Here is a 19969-nt window from a genome sequence, read left to right as displayed (position 1 = left end):
TTTCTCTCCTGCATTTGTTTTATCGCACACACTTCCTTTTATCCTTTCCCTCAACCTCTTGCATCTCCGTAACGCTTCCCAAGTTCTAATGAAAGGTCCTGAAATGTTAATTTTTCTTCACCTCCCAAGTTAAGCATCTCCATCGGAGCCCTGATGAAGGGTATCGGCCCGAAACGTCAACTGTCCGTTTCCCTCCATAGGTGCTGCCTGACCAGCTGAATTCCCCCAGTATTTTGTGTGTTGCTCAAGCAATTCCATCAGTTTTTTTTGCCTTTAATCTCAAAAGTGTGCCAATGATTTCAATTCTTCCAGTCAACCTGCAATCTATTTGCTTTTATTTTTCATATTTCTTTAAAAAATTGATAATTTCCAGCAAAATAAAATTCGGATACCTGCTCTCAGACGAAAAGCCTTCAGTTGAAGAAATTGTAACTCCTGACCAAACTGGTCTACGTCACGCGTTATGCTCTTAAATGATATGGTGCTGTCCGTAAATACTTAGATTTAATTGTACACCCATTCAGAAATAGGGCAATGTCTCCAACCTCCATTTATCTTGCACCTTTAATCTGGTAATTGCAATATTAAACAACGTTTCAAAAATCAAACACCAAGCCGCGGGGAGGGGGGCGGTATAGGAGGGCAAAATATATCTATAACCTTTCTTAAAGATGTAGGCTTTAGGTAATGTCTTAAAAGGAAGAAAGATAGGTAGAGGACTCGAGATATTTGCAGAGGGAATTCCAGAGCTTGGAACCTTAACTTCTGAAGGCACAGCAGCCAGTGGTGGAGTAGTCTTACTTGGGGATATGTAAGAAGCCAGAAATGTAAAAACACAAATATCTTGTCAGGCTAGATAAAGATCACAAAGAATGAGAGGGGCAAAGTCTTTGAGGCATTTGATAGCAAGGATGGACTTCTTTAATACAAAATAAACTTTATTCATAATAAAAGACAAACTATATACAATTACAAAACAGTGCAAACCTTTACATTCTTGTACAGATCATTCATTAGTGTTTACTTTTTTATATAGAAAACAGCACCGATGCCACATGTGTGGCTCCCTGGAAGCTACCCGGTCCCATATTTACAATATTTAGGGGCTTTCTCGCCTGTCCCCGTCCCTCCCTCTCCAGTGGCAGAAGAACCCTAAACTGTAGTCCTTCCCCACCGAGCCTTTGTGTTGGCTGCGCCCAGCTTCAGTGCATCCCTCAGCACGTAATCCTGCAGCCTGGAATGTGCCAGCCAGCAGCATTCCCCTACGGACATCTCGCAGTGCTGGAAGACCAACAAGTTTAGGGCAGACCAAAGAGCGTCTTTCACCGAGCTGACGACGTTCCAGCAGCAGTTGATGTCCGTCTGTGTGTGTGTCCCCGGGAACAGCCCGTAGATCAAAGAATCCTCTGTTACACTGCTGCTGGGGATGAACCGTGACAAGGACCCTTGCACCTTTTGCCACACCCTCCTCGCAAACCTACAGCCCGCAAAGAGGTGGGCGACCGTCTCGTCCCCAGCGCAGTCCTCCCGGGGGCAGTGCGTGCTGGGAGTGAGGTTCCAACCATACAGGAAGGATCTGACCGGGAGGGCCCCTCTCACCGCCAGCCAAGCGAGGACGTTTTAAAACCGAGGTGCTGCATAATTGAAACTAATGTTCCGCAGTCTGGTTACAGCACTGAAGGAATCCATTCAGCCAATCAAGTCTGAAGGGGGGCGGGGGGGTTATGTCAGAATAATCGAGCTGGTCCCACAACCTGTCCTCTCCCCATAGTCCTACAAATTCTTACCTTTCATATACATATCCAGCTCCATTGCTGAACACACAATTGTATTTGGCTCCACTACTACCTCTGCTGGTGCATCTCAGACATAACCACTCATTGTGCAAAGATAATTTTGTCATCACATTTGGTTCTTTTGCCAATAATTTTATTCTACGTCCCCCCTGTTCTTAAACCCCAAGACAATGCAAATAGCGGTATGGACAAGTTTTGAGTAATCTCAAGTTTATAGAGCAATGAATGAGGGATATTTTTGGAGTAGTCATCTGAAGATAATAAATGCATGGATGAGGTTCCAGCAGCAGAGGAACTGAAATAGAGGTGGCATCAAGCCATCCTATGGAGGTGGAACTGGGCAGTCTTACTGATTCCACAGATGTGTCCTTCAAAGCTCCTCTTGGATTCACCTGACATCAAAGGTGTAAACAACTTGGGATCAGATTCAGATAGTTGAGACAAAATCAAGGGCAAAGAGAGGTGGTGGTAAGATAGAAAGGACTGTGTTCAGCATATATGCGCAATTTGACTCTGTGTTTTGGATAACGTTAACTACAGCGGCAAAAGAAATAGGAGCAGTTCAAGGATGGTTGTGGGGCAGACACTAGAAGTAATTTTGTCCTCCATGAACTGATTTCAACCTTTGATGTGGTTTACCACAACAGCATCCTTTGGGCCTCTCCAGTGTTGCACACTGCCTGGGATTATCCTCAACTGGTTCCACACTTATCTATCCGAGCAAAGACAGAGAATTAAAAATAGCGACTTTTCAGTCCATGTTCACACTTATACTTCTAATGACTGTTTACAAATGTTTAGGAACTGGGGCAGACTGAAAACATGATTGGAGGGATTTAACAACTGACAGCAAGGAAAGATAGACACGTATTTGGGTGGGATAAGCAGGAACTGATGTTATCTGATCTGTTCTATGCTTAGAGAATTTCACTGTATAAAAAGTGGGTGTGATGTAAACGATAAAGGACATTTACTCATTTTAAAATTCCAGTATCAAATCATATAAATTACTTGCAAATTTCCTGAGAAGTTACGTGTACCAATGAACTGTAGAGCTGCAACGATGAAAATTATTAAGACATTCTGGTAGTAAGGTTCTAGCGCCATCTGTTGATAACCATACATGATGACAAACATATAAAAATAGAAAGCATTAGTTTGTTAAATCACAGCATATGGTTTAATCTGAACCACATTTAACATTAATTTTCAATAAGTATTTCAAAGTAATAATTTAAATAAGTCTGTCTTTTCTTGGTGCATTTTAATTATTTTCAGATAAATATTTAACCAGTTTCTTCGAGAGATTAAAGCTGTGAAGAAAACGAACCAACCGGCAACGTAGAATACCAGCTCAATTGTGTTACCCGTAAGTATACAGGGGAATCAAATTTTTAGTAAAGTTATTAAAGGGAGTCTGCACATTTATCAACTTAGTATTACCATCCAGTGATCCCTGCCAAGAAGTGCATGCATGTAAACAACACATAATTCAGTAATGGGGTCTGGGCAGTGATCTTTGAGCATGGTTTAATAAGTCTCGGATGCATCCTAAAGTGCCCAAATATTGCAATAATAGCTCGTGACTGTGGAACCAAAACCCAGGATTTATGCTAATAATAAACTAAAGCACAAATGATTTATTATATATTAAAATTATTAGCTGTGTTAGCTGGTTTGTTTATCCTACCAGTGGATTTGGAGGATCTTATGAGGACTGTGTTGGTGGTGTCCCTCGAGTGCTGAGATGTACCTGCTGTAGGTAACCCCTGACCCAGAAGCACACGGGAGGGCAAGGATCACTCCTGCCCGATGGACCGTGAGCTTTGTGGAGGATTTGAAGTCTTGATCTGCACACTTTATCTCAGCGGGCCAATAACTTTGCTGAAACACTGATGGGGATGGGGAATTTCGGCATTGAGAATTTTCTGTTGAAAAATGGGTTGTGGTTCGAGGTCTTACCGTGGACCTTCATTGACGTAGAGTAGTGTTACGCAGCCGAAGTAGCCCGGTCGAGGACGTTTGCTTTGCGGAGGTGATGCGTCAGGCCCATTCTCCCCTATGCTTCAGTTAGCAAGTTGACGATAACCTGGATGGAGCGCAAGCCTCTGAATGCGTATATGTGCAAGTGTTGTCTGCATACTGCGGTTTGGTGACTGAGGTTGGGTTTACCTCGGTTAAGCACTCACGCTGTTAATGTCAGCCTGATTCTCTGTGTGTGTTAGAGAGACAAATACTCTGAAAGTGCTGAAAAGCAGATCTGAATTTCACACAGCAGAATGTAAATTACATATATTCTCTGTGAAATGGCTGGTCTCTTTAATCCCGACCAGCTGATTTGGCTAGCACATAAACCAGGCCCCTCGTGTACAATTGGCTCCGGGCTGGAAAAGAAAGGTGAAAATGCGGAAGTTTCCACCCCGACTGGGTACTTTCATAATTAGATCATCGCCTCAACTTTGGTCTTCAACTGGATTTCCGGGGCACAAACACAGTATCGATGGCTACTTTAAATTCCGAGCGGAGAGCTTTCGTTCAGAAGATCAACAGGTAAGATACGGTTCATGTGAATTCCTCCTGATTAGGGCGGTGTATTGAATTTTTTTCTGTGATGAAGGCTGACGTACCACTGGAAAAACAGAAGGCAGGATAATACCTGCGAACAGCAAGGAATTTCATGCTGCCGTTTCATTTACACCACTCGATGCTTTATTTTCGATATGTATTTCCCCGGTTAAATATGTCTCGGCTTTAAAGGGTTTCACTTTTTAAAACCAGGGCTGTTTCCAATATCAATCTTTGTTCTGCTGATGTTATATTTTCGAGAACTATGTGAGCCAGATTAAAGCCAAGTGTTTCTACCGATTGGTTTGATTGCACTAAACCTGTAAAACTTAACTTCACGGGAAAGCACAGACCATTGATTCCTCTCCAGCCTTCAACGTCAGGGCGTGCAGATGCAACGAGCGATAGGGTTACAAAGTATGGAGTTGTAATTGTGAAATGGAAATGCATCCACGAAGGTCACGATTTAATAGGGAGATAAATGGCATTTGATAGGTTTTAGTGTGCATGCAATTAAGAGCATTCGTAGTTTGCTCTTACTTTTCACTCTGAAGGTCTCACATTCAAATCCCAACCCCAGCCTCAGCAGATCAGTCTGAGATTTGGTGCGGTGTTAGGGATTGCTGTATTGCTGGCGTCGTTCCTGTATTGGAGAACTAATTAAACCAGGGGTAAACGAACATCAAAAACCTGCGGATGCTGGGAATCTGAAATAAAAACAAGAAAATGCATCTATGTTGACTTGAAGAATTAACTGTTTTCCTTTTCCATAGGTGCTTGTTGATCTAATGTTTACCGCTTCCCTCTTTTTATTATACGTTAAACCACAACCTGTTCTGGCTGATTTCACATCAAGGCGGATGAATGTGGAGGACATGTTTCTTCTTGTGGGAGAATCTAGATCTAGGGGGTCGCTGTTTTAAAAAAAATAGAGTCACCCATGTGAGTTGGAGATGAAGTGAATTTTTTTCGCTCTGGGAGTTGAGTCTTTGCAAATTCTCTCCCTCTAAGGCTGACGGAAGCAAGGTCTGTAAATGCTTTAAAGCAGAGATTCATAACAAGGAGTGAAATGTAATCGCAGGTAAAGTGGGATGCAGAATTGGGATTACAATCAGACCATACACAATCTTACAGAATGGCAGAGCAGGCGTGGCCTACTCTTGCTCCTAATTTATATATTCATATGTCAAAATTTTTCTTCTCTTTGATACCATCAAAAACAAATTGTGTGGTTATATAATTCCTTTTATGAGTAGGAAGGTGGCTGTCCTTGCTTACAAGGAAATCAATTAATTTGGGGATCCTGTGGATTTAATTATAAATCCACACTACTTCCTCACTTGCATGTCAGTAATGGTGTAATTTGCCTCTGTGGATCATTACTGTGAATATTAGTGATCAGACTATAGTAAGAACCTGGAAAAGCCAACTGTTCTTACCAAAATGTAAACAAGGTTCCGAAATAGCATTGCACTATTGATCATTAAACACAGAAGGCTATGCAGCCCTTTGAGTAATTTATATCACAAAATTTTCTCCAGTATCAGAACTCAAGGAAAATCTAATAAGATGCTGAGACACTAATATGGTTTAGGAATAGAATCAGCACTATGGAGAAAAGCCTTAAGAAAACATCACTACATAGTAACATATTGTTGAATACAATAAAATAGTAACAATTGTAAATTAAGCTCCATTGCCTTTTTGTTTCTCTTTGGCTTCGTTTGTTTTAGTTTCCTAAATTATTCCTTGTAGTAGTGATTTCCATATTCTAATACTCTCTGTAAAAAGGTTTCCCTTGGCTTTGTTAATATCTTGTTCTATGGTTCTGGTTTGTTGTTCTGATCTTGTAATCAAGTGGAAACACTCTTATCTACCCTATCACACCCTTACATAATCTTGCACAACTCAATCAGTTCACCCCTTACCTTGGCGACTTGCCCAGGCTGCCAATTTTTTCCTGAGGTATAAACTCTCGGTTCTAGTACGACCTGAGTAAATCTATCTTCCACCATCAACTGTGCCTTCATATCCTTTTCATAAGATGGAGACCAGAACTGTTCACAGTACTCTTTATGATATAAGCTAACTTCTTCTGGTTTTCAAATCCATTCGTTAGAAGTTAACTCCAATGCTATGTTTGCATTTTATAGCCTTCCATGATTGTGTATTTGATCCTCCTTGCTTTCTGAGGACCATATGGCCTCCTTATTGTTCCTACCAAAAGGCATTTCCTCATACTTTCTAATATTGAAATACATTTGCCAACTACATGTTTATCTGTAAGGTTATTACAATAAATATATAGTTTGTTATTCCTTTTCTGTATTAACCCTACCCACCAATTTTGCTTTTGACTGGAAAATTTGAAAATGTACACTGAATCTGAGTTCAGCTCCGTTTTCTATCCATTCTGCTACTTGCCAAATGTAACTAAACTGATCTTGAATGGAGAGAATATAATTGCAAAATATGGATATGATATAAAACTTGGCAACATGATAAACAAGGAACAAGGTTACATCAAGCTTCAAGAAGACATTAAACAAAATGGGGAAATAGATACTCAGCAGATGTAATTCAATGTTGTTAGATGTGTGGGAAAGAAGAGGCATTGTAATTTAAATACATAAACCAGTTAGAGGAATCATGTAGACAAAAGAGACTACAGATGCTGAAAGCTGGAGCAAAAACAAACTGCTGGAGGAACACAATGTCAAGCAGCATCTATGGAGGCAAAGGGATGATCAACGTTTTGGGTCGAGACTCTGCACCAGTCCTAATGCATGGTCTTGATCTGAAACATCGACCATCCTGTTATCTCCACTTGTACTGCTTGACCCGCTGAGTTCCTCCAGCAATTTGTTTTTTCCTAAAGGAATCTCGGCTTCGTAATTAGGGGCATTGAACGCATAAACATGGACAAAGCGTTAATTATTGCCTCAGCTGGAATAAGAATGAAAACACAAGATACTGGAAACACTGTGGGCTAAGCATCACCTGTGGAAAGGGAAATAGAGTTAGCATTTGGATCAAAGACCCTTTTTTGTCAGCTGAGTCAAATTCTGGGCAATGCACATTTTGAGGAAAGATTTCATGGCTTGGAGAGGGTGCAAAGGATTTTTACCAGGATGATGCCTGTGATGAGAGATGTCTGAGGTGAGTGGATTGTTTTGAGAAGCAGGAGTTGTCCTGTTTAGAACAAAAAAGGCATAATAGAGGTATCAAAAACTGAAGCATTTTGAGGGAACAACCAGGGAATTTTGTTTAGCATGTAGGTGACTAACTAGAGGTCATACATTTTAAATAATTGGCCAAAGAAGTGGAGGAGAACTGAGATTTTTTTTTCACATAGAATTGTTAATAATGGGTAAGTGGCAAATTGCTGAAATCAGATTCCATTAGAAAATTAAGAAGGTAATTATAAGTGTACTTGGCGATGACTAATTGCAGAGTGTAAGAAAAGCCTAAGTTGCAATACTAAATTGTATAGCTCTTTCAAATAACCGGCACATAGTTGACAGGCTGCCTGCCCTTTGTGGCTTTGCTGCATGAGTCTATGATTCTGTATGCAACTTGTTGTTTTGTGGTGTGGTTTGTACGTTATTGCTTCTCTACTGCTCCTATAAGATGCCATTTAAAATCTGCCTCTTTGACCAAGTATTTGCTCACCTGATGGAATAAATTGGCTTAATGCCAATTTTTTTTGTAATAAACCTGCAACAATAACATGTCTTTATATCGTGCCTTGTAATTGTACTTTACAAACTGAAGTTCACTACAATCCACAGGAAAAAATGTGCAAGATTTTGTCTTGCACTAAGCTGAGCTTCAATCTTTGGATAAGGGATGGAGGAACATTTACAAATTAGGTCAAGGTTGCTGTCAATTTTCATGCATTTTGATTTATTTGTTACAAATGTAAGGACAAGGAGGTAATTAATTCAGATAGCAAATGGGGACAAACAGTAAAATGCCAGGAACCATACTGGCCTCAGTGATAAGTATGGCCACAAGAAGAGTAGTGAGTACTCTGTCAATAAATTTAATTTAGTTTTAGGATCGATTGCAAAATATAGTTTTGTTATCTCACAAGTTAGGGAGGACATTTGAGAGCTCGGAGACCAATGTGAGTTGTGTACCATTTCATATCAAATGATATTGAATCTAAATATTAAAAGTATTTCTTGGGATACATTGAATTTACAGTATAGTAGCAGGGCAATCAGTCTAACCAGAACATGCTAGGGTTTATGTGCCATTTGAGCTTTTCCCTGTCTCGTCTAAATCTATCAGCACAACCTTTCATTCCTTTCTCCCTCCTGTGCTTGTCTAGCCTCCTTTTAAAAGAATGTTTACTGCACCATAACATATTATTCAATATGATCTGAGTAAATATCAACATTCTTGCCTCATTGATGTTTCCATTTGATGACAATAGAAAATGCTTATTAAAAGAAATCTCAGAACTGCAGTTTTTTTTTCTCCAACCACATCATTGGTGGCACAGAACATAGACACATATTAATGCTGATTGAAGGCTTCTACTACTGAACTCTACAGTTACATAAAGATCTTCAAAGAATGAATGTTTCAAGTATGCAAGAAGAAAAACAGTTCAGCAGCCAACAAGTGTAAATTTAATCAAGGCATCAATGGGCACTGCATGTGTTTTACAATCCATGATCACATTCTAAATATTATTATTCAGAAATATTTAAAGAAAATAGAAGCAAAGCATTTGATTGTATTAATATATTATCCAATGTTTTATGAGGATTGGATATAATAAACAAATGAAATTGAGATGTATATCAGGCAGGATTTAATTGAATGGTGGAACACAGGCTTAAATGGCTGTATTTCTCTTGATGTGTTTCTTTTAACTAATTATCAAGACTTTGAGGTTGAAACAACATTCATTTTGAAGGGACTAATCCTTCACTAAAATGAGTTACACTGTACCGTATTCAAAAAATACATATGATGCACAACATCCTTTGTGGCTGTGCCATTAAAGGAAATGGCACCAAAAAGGAAGAACTGACCAGCACGAAGTTGCTTCCTGCACCTCTACCACACTTTTTTTTCTCGAGCAGATGTTTATTTTTAAAATGATGAAAATCACATGGAAGACATTTAAATGTCATATGAGCTTTAAGTCATAGAGTCATACAGCACGAAAACAGACTCTTCGACCTGACTCGACCATGCCAGCCAAGATGCCTATCTATGAATGTTCCATTTTCTGGCGTTTGACCGATATCCCTCTATTCCCTTCTTATCCATGTACCTGTCCAAATACCTTTTGAACACTATGGTTATACCTGAATCTGCCACCTCCTCTGGCAGCTTGTTCCATATACCCACTGCCCTCTTAGTGAAATACTTGCCCCTCAAGTCCCCTTTAAATACTTCTCCTCTCACAATTAACCTTTGTCCTCCTGTTTTAGACTTCCTACCTATCAAAAAAGACTGTGACTATCTATAAAATTATGCCCCCCATAATTTTATAAACCTCTATAAGGCCACACTTCAGCCTCCTGTGTTCCAGTGAGAACAATCCCAACCTATCCTTGTAAATATAGCCTTCCATTTCAGGCAACATTGTGGTGAATCTTTCCTGCAGTCTTTCTAGACCTACCACATCCTTTTTATGGTGTGATGACCAGAATGCATACAATATTCCAAGCGTGGACTGGCCAATACATTAATTTAAGACAAGAAGTAACTATCATATATTAGAAATTGCACTTATTCCTTAATGCAGAGAGCAAGGTAGAGTTCTTTGTCTGATTTCAAATATTTTATATCTACCCTGAAGAAATTTCTGTGTTGGGCAGCATGTAATGCATTGTTATCTTCTTTTAAGCCCACCTCACTCTCCTTTAAACCTGCAACTTTATGAAATAAATTGGAACCTTCAAATTTTAAGTAAGTTAACATGCTGAACTTTTTACACGCCCTTGGCTTTGCTAAATCTATATTTAGATTGCCCAAGTGTTTGGTGAATAACATTTTAATTTTCTGAATTTCTGTTCCCCCCTCTTTCAACCATTTTATCTCAATCTTCTGCTGACTGGATCATAAGAATATGTTTGCATTTTATTGCTTTTCATTAACAGATGTGTTAACTCTGAAGTATGTACATGTAAGAGACAAATGTGCTTTGGAACTTGGTCTTTGCTTTTCTCTGCAAGAAAATTCTTTTCTGAAGTTAAGTTTTTATTTTTTATTATGTGGGTACCAGGTAAGTTCAAGACCTCTAACAATAGCAATCATTCATTTCACCCTAACTCAGTAACAATCTTTTCAGAGAGCCGGCATAAGTATGGTAAACTGGCTCTTTTTTGCTTGTTATGATTCTGTTTTAGAAAATGTCCCAAATACTTCAGTAAAATAGAATAGATTCATCGCCTAGTCAGCTTAGGACACATTTGATAGGCTGACCAAAAGTCTGTTCGAAAAGACTGTGTCTGTGGAAGGCTTCCTAAGAAATGAAGGATGAGGGAGAGATTTTGGAAGGAATTGGGTGTAGCGTTAAAAGACCACGAAGAAATTTAAATATTTAGGATAAAAATTTTAAATGTAAACTGTTGGGGATGGTAGTATTTAATGAGCAGGACAGTATGGAATAGGAGATGGGAAGCAATGAATTGGGTAATTCCTCGATGGTGGGAAGGAAAGAGGTAAAAGGTTAGGTGCTGCAACTCCTGTGGCTGCATAGGGCCATGGCTGCATGCTGCCATCCAGGGACCCAAACAATCCTTCCAGGTGAAGCAGAGATTCACTTGCACTTTCATCTAATGTCCTTCATCTGGTGCTCACAATGTGGTCTCCCCTACGTTAGAGAAGCCAAACATAGGTTGGGTGACCACTTTGAAGAGGGCTCAAGTTCAGTCAGCAAGAACTCTTGAGCTTCCAGTTACCTGTCACTTTAATTCTTCATCCCACTCCCACTTTGACATATCTCTCCGTGGCCTCCTACACTGTTCTAAAGAAGCCCATCATAAGTTTGAGGAATGGCACCTCATCTTTCATCTGGGTATATTGCAGCCTTTTGGACTCTATGTTGAATACAACAATTGCAGGTAATTCACTTTCTCTGTTTGTATCAGAACTGGCCAGTTCTGCTGTAGGTTATCTATCTGTAACATTGACTCCATTTTTTTTCTCTGCACTGATGCTGCCTGATCTGCTGGGCATTTCCTGCTGGTCAGACCGTCAATTCACAGCTATTATCTGTTTCAGTCCTGAAGAAGGGTCCTGACCTGAAACATTGACCACCTGTGTTTCTCCACAGATGCTGCCTGGCCTGCTGAGTTCCTCCTGCATCATTAGTGTTTTTCATCTACATTCCAGCATCTGCAGTCCTTTGTCTCTCTATTATCTGTTCCTTTCTTCATTTTTTTTTTCTCTGGCTACACTGATTAACCTATCAACCAGTTGGCTTCATCAACGTCTTCTCACCACAATAACCCTGGCCTCATCCTGTCAGAGATGTCCCCTTAGTCCTATTCATCCCACCCCACCTTCTCTTTTTCCCTGTTATGATAAAAGGTGTTTGAGCTGAAATTTACCTCTGCTTCTCTTTCCACGGACGCTGCCTGACCTGCTGAGTACTTACAGTATTTTCTGTTTATTTCAGATCGCCACCATCGGCAGTCTTTTGACTTTGATCAAAATAGTCAGGTGTACAGATAGCCAAGCCACGAATGAGGGATGATTCAGTAGCAGGTGGTTAAAAGCAGAGGCTTGTGCTTTTGCATAGATGGAATTAGGTGTATATTGACAGATTGTGGAGTTGGATGCCAAACTAGGAGCTGAGTAGGATGATGAGGTTTAAGCAATGTGGTTCAGTCTGAAAAGGACAGGGGCTGGGGGGAGGCGATTGAGTAAGTGGGTGAAAGTGTGGAAATGTAGCGGATGGAGATTGTCTCCTATCATGATAAAACTTTAACTGGAGGAAACCGGCACTCCCAAGACCCGGTGTCAGGCAAGCGCAATGGATGTGAAGGATCACGAAATCCAGCCATCTCCTTCTTGACAGTAGAAACTGATCCCTCCAAGGGGTGTCTTGAATGATGTCTCCAAGGGGTGGGATGTAGATAAATGGGCCAAAAACATGCCTTGAGGAGCTCCCAACAGGATGGGTGAAGTGAGGAAAATAGTCTACTGGAGATGAGCTTTTTTTTGACATGAAGTATTTAACTATGAGTCTTTCATGTCAAATACCCTTGGGACATATTTTCAAGAGTTAACATAGAACACTACAGCACAGTGTGGGCCCTTCAGCCCACGATGTTGTGCTGACCTATATAAATACCTACTTCATGATCAACCTAACCCTTCCCTCTTATACTGCCCATAACCCTCCATTTTTCTTGCATCCATGTTCCTATCTAAGAGTCTTTCAATGGTTCCTATTGTATCAGTCTCTGCTACCACCTCCGGCAGTGCATTCCAGGCACCCACCAATCTGTGTGTGTGTGTATATATATATATATATATATAAAAAAAACTGCCTCTGACATCTCCCCTAAACTTTCCTCCACTCACCTTAAATGGATGTCCTCTGGTATTGTCCATTGCCGCCCTGGGAAAAAGGTGCTGGCTGTCCACTCTATCTATGCCTCTCATAATCTTGTACACTTGTATCAAGTCACTGCTCGTCCTGCGTCGCTCCAAAGAGAAAAGCCCTAGCTTGCTCAATCTTTCCTCAAAAGGCATGTTCACTAATCCAGGCAGCATCCTGGTAAATCTCCTCTGCATCCCCTCTAAAGCTTCTACATCCTTCCTATAATGGGGCAACCAGTACTGAACACAATACTCCAAGTGTGGTCTAGCCAGGGTTTTAGAGCTGCAACTCTAAATTGGGTGTTATTTCCTTCAAGAATTCAATGGTTGGTAGGGTTGGATCTTTCCCATTCAAATCTATGTGTAGTGTTGTTTTCTAGCCTGATGTTGTGCAGCTAATCAAGTTTATACCTGATCGCCAATACCATTACTTTTCAGATGGAAGTGAAATAAATTTAGTCTTTGATTGACCTAAGTTTGTTTTTGTTCCTTTAGTCCATTGGCACCTCTCTAGTAATCAAGTCTCCAGTGGTTTTGCACTGTCAGTTGCTGTGAATTCACAATTTGCATGCTCTTTTTACAATCTTAAGTCATCCTTAACAACCATTTTACTGAAGCAATGGTTTTCCTACTTCATGGGTACTCTGCACCCCATCTAACTGGGACTTTGATTTATTTAAACAAGTTTTGTTTTATATCAGTGTTTCATTGCATCATAATTATTTACATCAATTGGCCTTTAATAAAAAATGGCACAGAAAGCCTTAACCTGCTGAAGAGGAAAGAATGTTTCTGTGTTTTAATGTTTTCCCCAGCTCTGTTGTCCAACTGTTACTTTGACTTTGTTCAGCATCTGGGTGTCAAACAGTAGGGATGACTGTGTGAGTCGTATCAGGCTGTGTGAAACAAGATTGTTCCTGGTTCGACAGGTTAGTGTGACGTCCTCTACTGGATGTAACCTGAGAGTTTTTGATGTTGGCACTGGGTGTCAGAGTGAGCAAGTTTTCATCCTGCCTTTAACACACAAGTAAAGGACCAGTCTTCTATTTAGCTACATGAAGCTTACTTTCGCCTACTAAATTTGCATGGCTTGACCTCCTGACCCAACAGCAAACAGGGATACATTTATGAATCCATAATTTGATTTGGAATTCATTTAACAGCATAGCCTTCCTGTCCAACTCGTGATCAAAGTAATTGATAGAAATAGTGTGGCACCTGCATCAAGGTTCTAAACAGGAGCCTATTAAGATGAAGTTTATAGCAGACCTTCATAGAATTGCCCCTCTTAAGGTAATGTTGCAGTGATTGTTACTGGACTAGTACCCTGAGGCCAGGATTAACAATTTAGATCCCCAAGTTCAAATCCAGCTATGGAATTTAAAACCAGTTTGTAATCTGGAATTAGTCTCAGAAATATAAAAACAAAAAAAAAACTATTGGATTGTTATGAAAACACGTCTGATTCAATGATGTAGTTCAGAGAAGGAAATTTTCCATACTCAACTGGTCTGGCTGATGCGTGACTCCAGAGCCATAGAAGTATAGTTGACACTTAAATATCTTTTAAAGCTATTCTGTTCAGGAGCAATCAGGAATCAGAATTAATGCCAGCATATCTACTGATGATCAAATACTGAAAAATTAATAAAAGGCAACAACATGGCTGAAAAGGGGACCTTTTTGTGTGTTAAAGGCAAGGAATTTTGGCATTGGGAGAGAACTCTTTCACTTTAATGCTAATATCAAACATTATTGGTTAAGAGTATAAAAGGGATGTGCATTGTTCTCTTCTTGTAACAGGACAGCAACAAGTTGTGAATCTGCTCCAAATGGAAGGAGAAAGATGTGGTGCCTCACAACTGCTCAAGAGGCAAGCTAAGCCATCAGCTCCATGTTTTTATTACCTTTGAAAATTTGCTCTCATTACAGGAGAGTTATCTTCCCACGATATTCTGGCAGATTTCTGGCAAATAGAAGCCAAGGGCAAGGTCTAGACATCCTGCTGGGCTTCACTTTCACCCATGCAAGGACATGAATTCCACTCTTTCCAATATTCAGATCAATGGGGCAAAGATGATAGAGGCCAGCCTTACTTCTTGCGATGCCTTCCACTCTCTATAGTGCAGTTGGAGTGCATCCATTATGGGACTATATTATCAATTATCCCTTTTGTTTTCTCTGATTGAGACCAGGAGTTAAAATTATCATTTATTATGCTTGCTTTTTGGGTGCTATTGATACCCTTAAGTTGTCCTATATGGCATCTGAGGAATATTCATCAAATGTCATGCTGATGAAGGAACTGGATATCGTGCTTTGAAAACCAACTTGATGTATGCAAAGAGGGCAGATCATGCCATGATTATGCAACTGTGATTGGACTCTGGCACTCCCACTTTGGATCTTAATAGCCAAATTTGTGTCTTGTTCTTGAACACACTGAACAGCACAAAGGCCCTACCTTCCCTGCCCCCACCTCCACTTAAGTGGATTATGGACAATTTATTTACTACTTGGTATTATTGCAATTCTACAAACCTTTTCTCCTCTAAGGCTGGAGCTGGAGTTATTTGCAATATCTTGTAACTTGCCGAATAATGGTAGTTTACTCTTTTTGTTTAAAGCAAGCCATTTCATCTGTCTGTTAGATTGATATAAATGATCCCTTAGCATTATGTAAAAAAAAAGACATGGAGTTCACCTAGTGGCTTGACTGAATTTGCCAGAGTTCAATATATGGAGCAAGCAAGTGATTTTTGCAATGATTACAGACTTCCTTTTGGTTCAGGTGCCGTCGACTACATGCACGTAGTTTCATGGATGCCACATGTTAACCCTATCCCATAACAGTGCCACAAGGAATCCCAGTTCCTAAACTGTATGCAATGTGTCATCAAAGGCAGCAATATGCATACAGTGAATGCCAACTTCTATGTGAAGTGTGATAGCACTGACCGTTGGCATGCTGAAGCATTGCTTCTGCTGCTGGAATTACTCTGGTAGATCCCAGCAGTAATCAACAGAGCTGGTGACAGATCTATGTTCATCTGCTGCAAACTATGTGACCTGAATCCCACAACAATGTGGGCACGGCCCTTGTAACCAGCTGCATGCCGAACAGCTGGAGCAAGGGAAAGGAGGCAACTAAGACAGCCAGGGTGCTGTGATGAAACCATCCTTCTGTGATTCCAGTAACAAGCCCAATTTCCATTCAGGAACAATTTTGCACCTTGCTCGTTCTGCCACTGAGCATCATCATCCACTTGGTCATAGTGCAGAAGTAAGAGCTGCCACAAAATAAAGATTTACAAACCAAATTGATAAAATAACCATGTCATGTTGTCAACCACATATTTTTGTGCTGTTTTCTGGGTGGTATTGCTCCAGTCAGCGCTTCCCCCGCAAGTGCACCATGACTGATGAAACAGAATATTGTTCCTGATTGGACAGGTTAGTGTGACCTCCCATAGTGAACATGACCTGAGAGTTTTTAGTGTTGGCACTGGCCAAGGTGAGCAAATTCTCTTCCTGCACCAAAGTTCCTCACATTTAACACAAAAATAAAGGACCAGTCTTCTTTTCAGCTACACGGAGTTTACCTTCAGCTATTAAATTTGCATGCTTTGACCTCCTGAACAAACAGCAAACAGGGATACATTTATGAATCCATATTTTGATTTGGAATTCATTTTTATTGGGGTGGTGATCTACAGATGGCCCTGGAGGACATTATTCCCAAGCCCATAAGGCCAGGCTTTAGACTGCTTTGTCATGATGGCAGCAGCGAGCATACCCACTTCTTTAAGAGGTACAGTCTATGTTTTGATGGGCACTAATCACTAGTCGTACACTGGCCTTGTATCCGGCCAAGGGTCAGTATGGTAGTGCTTGCTGGATGATGCAATTAGTCAAACAAGCAGGCAGCACTGGAGTTGGTATGTTGCTTACATTGTACTAAACGGATGAGGGTTTATTGTCCATTGCAATCCTGTGTCTGTTTTCAGGCACTATCAAATTTAATCTCCCAGGTAATAAGAACCGAAAATACTGCAAGTACTCAGCAGATCAGGTGGCATCTGTGGAAGGAGAAACAGGAATTGACATTCTCTCTCCACAGAAGCTGCTTGATCTGCTGTGAATTGCCAATGTCTTATGTGTTTTTTTTTCAGATTTCCAACATTGCAGAGTTTTGTTTTGTTTTTAACACATATTTGAGTTCTGATATTTTTTTTCTCTCTGGTGTTGGCCAATCGCTTTTCCTTTACTGCAGCCCTGACTGACCCTGAGGAAATTCAGAATTAAAATGGATAATTAACCACACAATCCTTCTGTTTCAATGGTGTTATCTGAAAGTGGAATTTGACCAAGACACCCAAGGAATTCCCTGCTTTATTTCAAATAATACCATGGGATTTTTTAAAATTTCAATCTAAGAAGATAGATGGAAACTTGTTCTAACACCTTTTTTCCATAGGCAAATAGGCAAAACTCATTAAATTTCCCTTAGGCTCTATAAATCTAAAATGTAACTTCATGCACATGAACAGCCAGAAAATGGAGCAATGCTCTGTTCCTTCTGGATTCTGTCCTGTGGGGGGGGGCGTGGTGGAATGGGATTGTGGGTCTGAAGGTGGATTTTCCACTTATCTAACTCCATGTGAACAGAATTTGTCTGGGGAAGTTCCCAGGCTATCTTGGGAATTTCACACAGTACACCACCAGTCAAGTTATGGGTTCCACAGAAACTATCTTGAGCTTGCCTTCTTTTACACTGTGAAAGATAATTGATCTTTTTGAACCCTTTTAAGTCAAATGATTAGGATTCCGGGGGGATTTATTTAGGAGAAGCAAGGTGCTGTTACACTTTTAAAGCACACCAGTAGCGTAAACACTATCAACAGGGCCTTACAGGCAATGGAAGCCCATCAAAGGATGCAAATAACCATCAAGAATTTAAAGCATGGTTTAAGGTAAGGCATGGGTGCACTTACTTCCCACTTAGTTCATATTTGGCATAATTTTGGCCAAATTTTGGCTTCATTTTTCTGACAATGCTGCGCTCCCTTGCACCACACTGGTCAGTCCTAGAGTATATATCCCATTCAAACAGGAGCTTGATACCCACAGATTTTCAGAAGAGATTAGATGCAGATTGGTTGACCACCTTGCCGAGCACATTCGCTCCATCCACTGTGGTTGTCCGGATCTCCTGGTGGCCAGCCATTTTAATTCTCCTCCCCATTCCCACGCCAACATCTCTGTCCACGATCTCCTCTACTGCCATGTTGAGGCTAAATGTAAATCAGAGGAACAGCAGCTCGTATTCTGTCTAGGTAGTCTGCAGTCTGGCAGCATGAACATTGAATTCTCCAACTGCTGGTAACTGCTCTGCGTCTGTCCCTTTTCTCTCTCCTCTTTCCTCCTGATACACCTGGCCCCCATCACAATGTCTCTTCCCCTCCCCCACACTCTGCATCTGCCCATCACCCACATACCCTTCCCACTGGTTCCCCTCCCCACTTCCCTCCCTCTATTCCATGCTCCACCCTCCTCTCCAATCAGATTCCACCATTTTCAGCCCTTTGTCACTTCCACCTATCACCTCCCAGCTTCTCATGCCAGTCCCACTCTCCCCTCTCCTTCTGCCTATCACCCCCCTCACCTGGATCCTCCTATTGCCTGCATTTGCAGTCTCTTGTGTCTCTAAGAGATTCAGCTTGCCTGACATGAGAAAGGTAGTCGATGATGATGCCATGTTGCATTCTTCAACTGGAAGATAATTCTGCCAAGAGGACTTGAATTTGAATTAAGTCTCCAAGTGCTAATTTTTGCTCCTGTCGGAACAAAATTCCAGCCTGGAAAATGGCTTGACATTTCAGTCTTGACCTTGAGCATTAGAAATAAATTGTTATGTAGGAATTCTGGTCAGGCAGAAGTACAGTGTTCATATCATCTTAGGTTTACCTGAATATGACTGGCCAAAAAGTGCATTTCATGTAATTTACAAGCTAATTTCAAAATAATTCTCTATCCAAAATGAAACAATGTTGGCTATGCAGAAAACACATACTGTTTGTATCAACAATAAAAACAAAATGCACGATGTGACCATAGTTCAAAAGGCAAGGATGCAATATTTGTTCAGGGACTTGCAATGACGGAAGCAATTAGTTATCTCAATGACTTTAGAATGTGTGGGTTGATGGGGATATTTTCCTTTAAGTTGTTTCCTGTAAACAATCCAGCTGTTTGCTTCAAAGCTTAAGTTTTTTTCTCTGATGAACAGTTTTAGGTGATCTTTTGATATAGAAAAAGCAAAAAATTGTTCTATCATATTCTAAAATTGCCTAATGATTCTTTTCCATGATTTAAATAATTTGTCCTGCTAATTGAATGATGCAGCATTTCTGTTTTGTTAAGTCACCCACTTACTCTAGAGAACCTTAATTTCTACCAGGATATCAAGTTTGAATGTGCTTGTTGCTTTATCCAATGTTTAAAGCAATTACTAAACAATCCACTTAATCTACACACATTAATGGTTTTAAATAGCACAAACAGTTTTATGCAAGGTATGAATCATTGCAGTATCAAACTAAATAAAATTCCACTTAATTTATTTTAGATGACTTGTGCTTGTGGTGCATCCAATTCTATTTGTATTTGATAAGCACTCATTCATAATTTTAAACTATTTTCTGTTTGAGCTTGATATTACTAAATGAAATATTCTTTGGCTCCATAAAGCACTTGCTCCCTCCTCACCACTGAAAATGGAGAATCATTACCTGAAAAATGGCTTCATAAACTTTTACCTATTGGCATGTACTTTACTTTTTGCAACTTTTTTTCTTCTTGCAGTATGCACACAAACTCTAAACAAATGGGGTTAAAAATGTAGGTGGCTTTAAGGGATACCATAATACTTTATTTGACTTCCTGTGAAGAGCCTTTAGTTTGCATTCAGAAGGCTTTTTTGCTTGTATGCTGTAAGCAGCTGTTTCTATGGGGAAAATGTGAAAATCAAT

The 19969-nt window shown here is 40.2% G+C and overlaps 1 long non-coding RNA gene across 1 annotated transcript in view; it reads left to right on the top strand.

Moving 5' to 3' along the window:
• Nucleotides 1-3793: 3793 nt before the first annotated feature.
• LOC127572763 (uncharacterized) overlaps nt 3794-19969 on the top strand; it is a 28802-nt gene continuing 12626 nt past the window's right edge. The window contains exon 1 of the long non-coding RNA XR_007956680.1: nt 3794-4346. This is a non-coding gene — a long non-coding RNA (uncharacterized LOC127572763). The remainder of the gene's footprint in view (nt 4347-19969) is intronic.

This window comes from Pristis pectinata, chromosome 7 (genome assembly GCF_009764475.1).
Source record: "Pristis pectinata isolate sPriPec2 chromosome 7, sPriPec2.1.pri, whole genome shotgun sequence".
NCBI classification, from domain to species: domain Eukaryota; kingdom Metazoa; phylum Chordata; class Chondrichthyes; order Rhinopristiformes; family Pristidae; genus Pristis; species Pristis pectinata.
The sequence above is the reverse complement of the archived record's forward strand: the minus strand, read 5'-3'. Positions and strand labels throughout refer to the sequence as shown.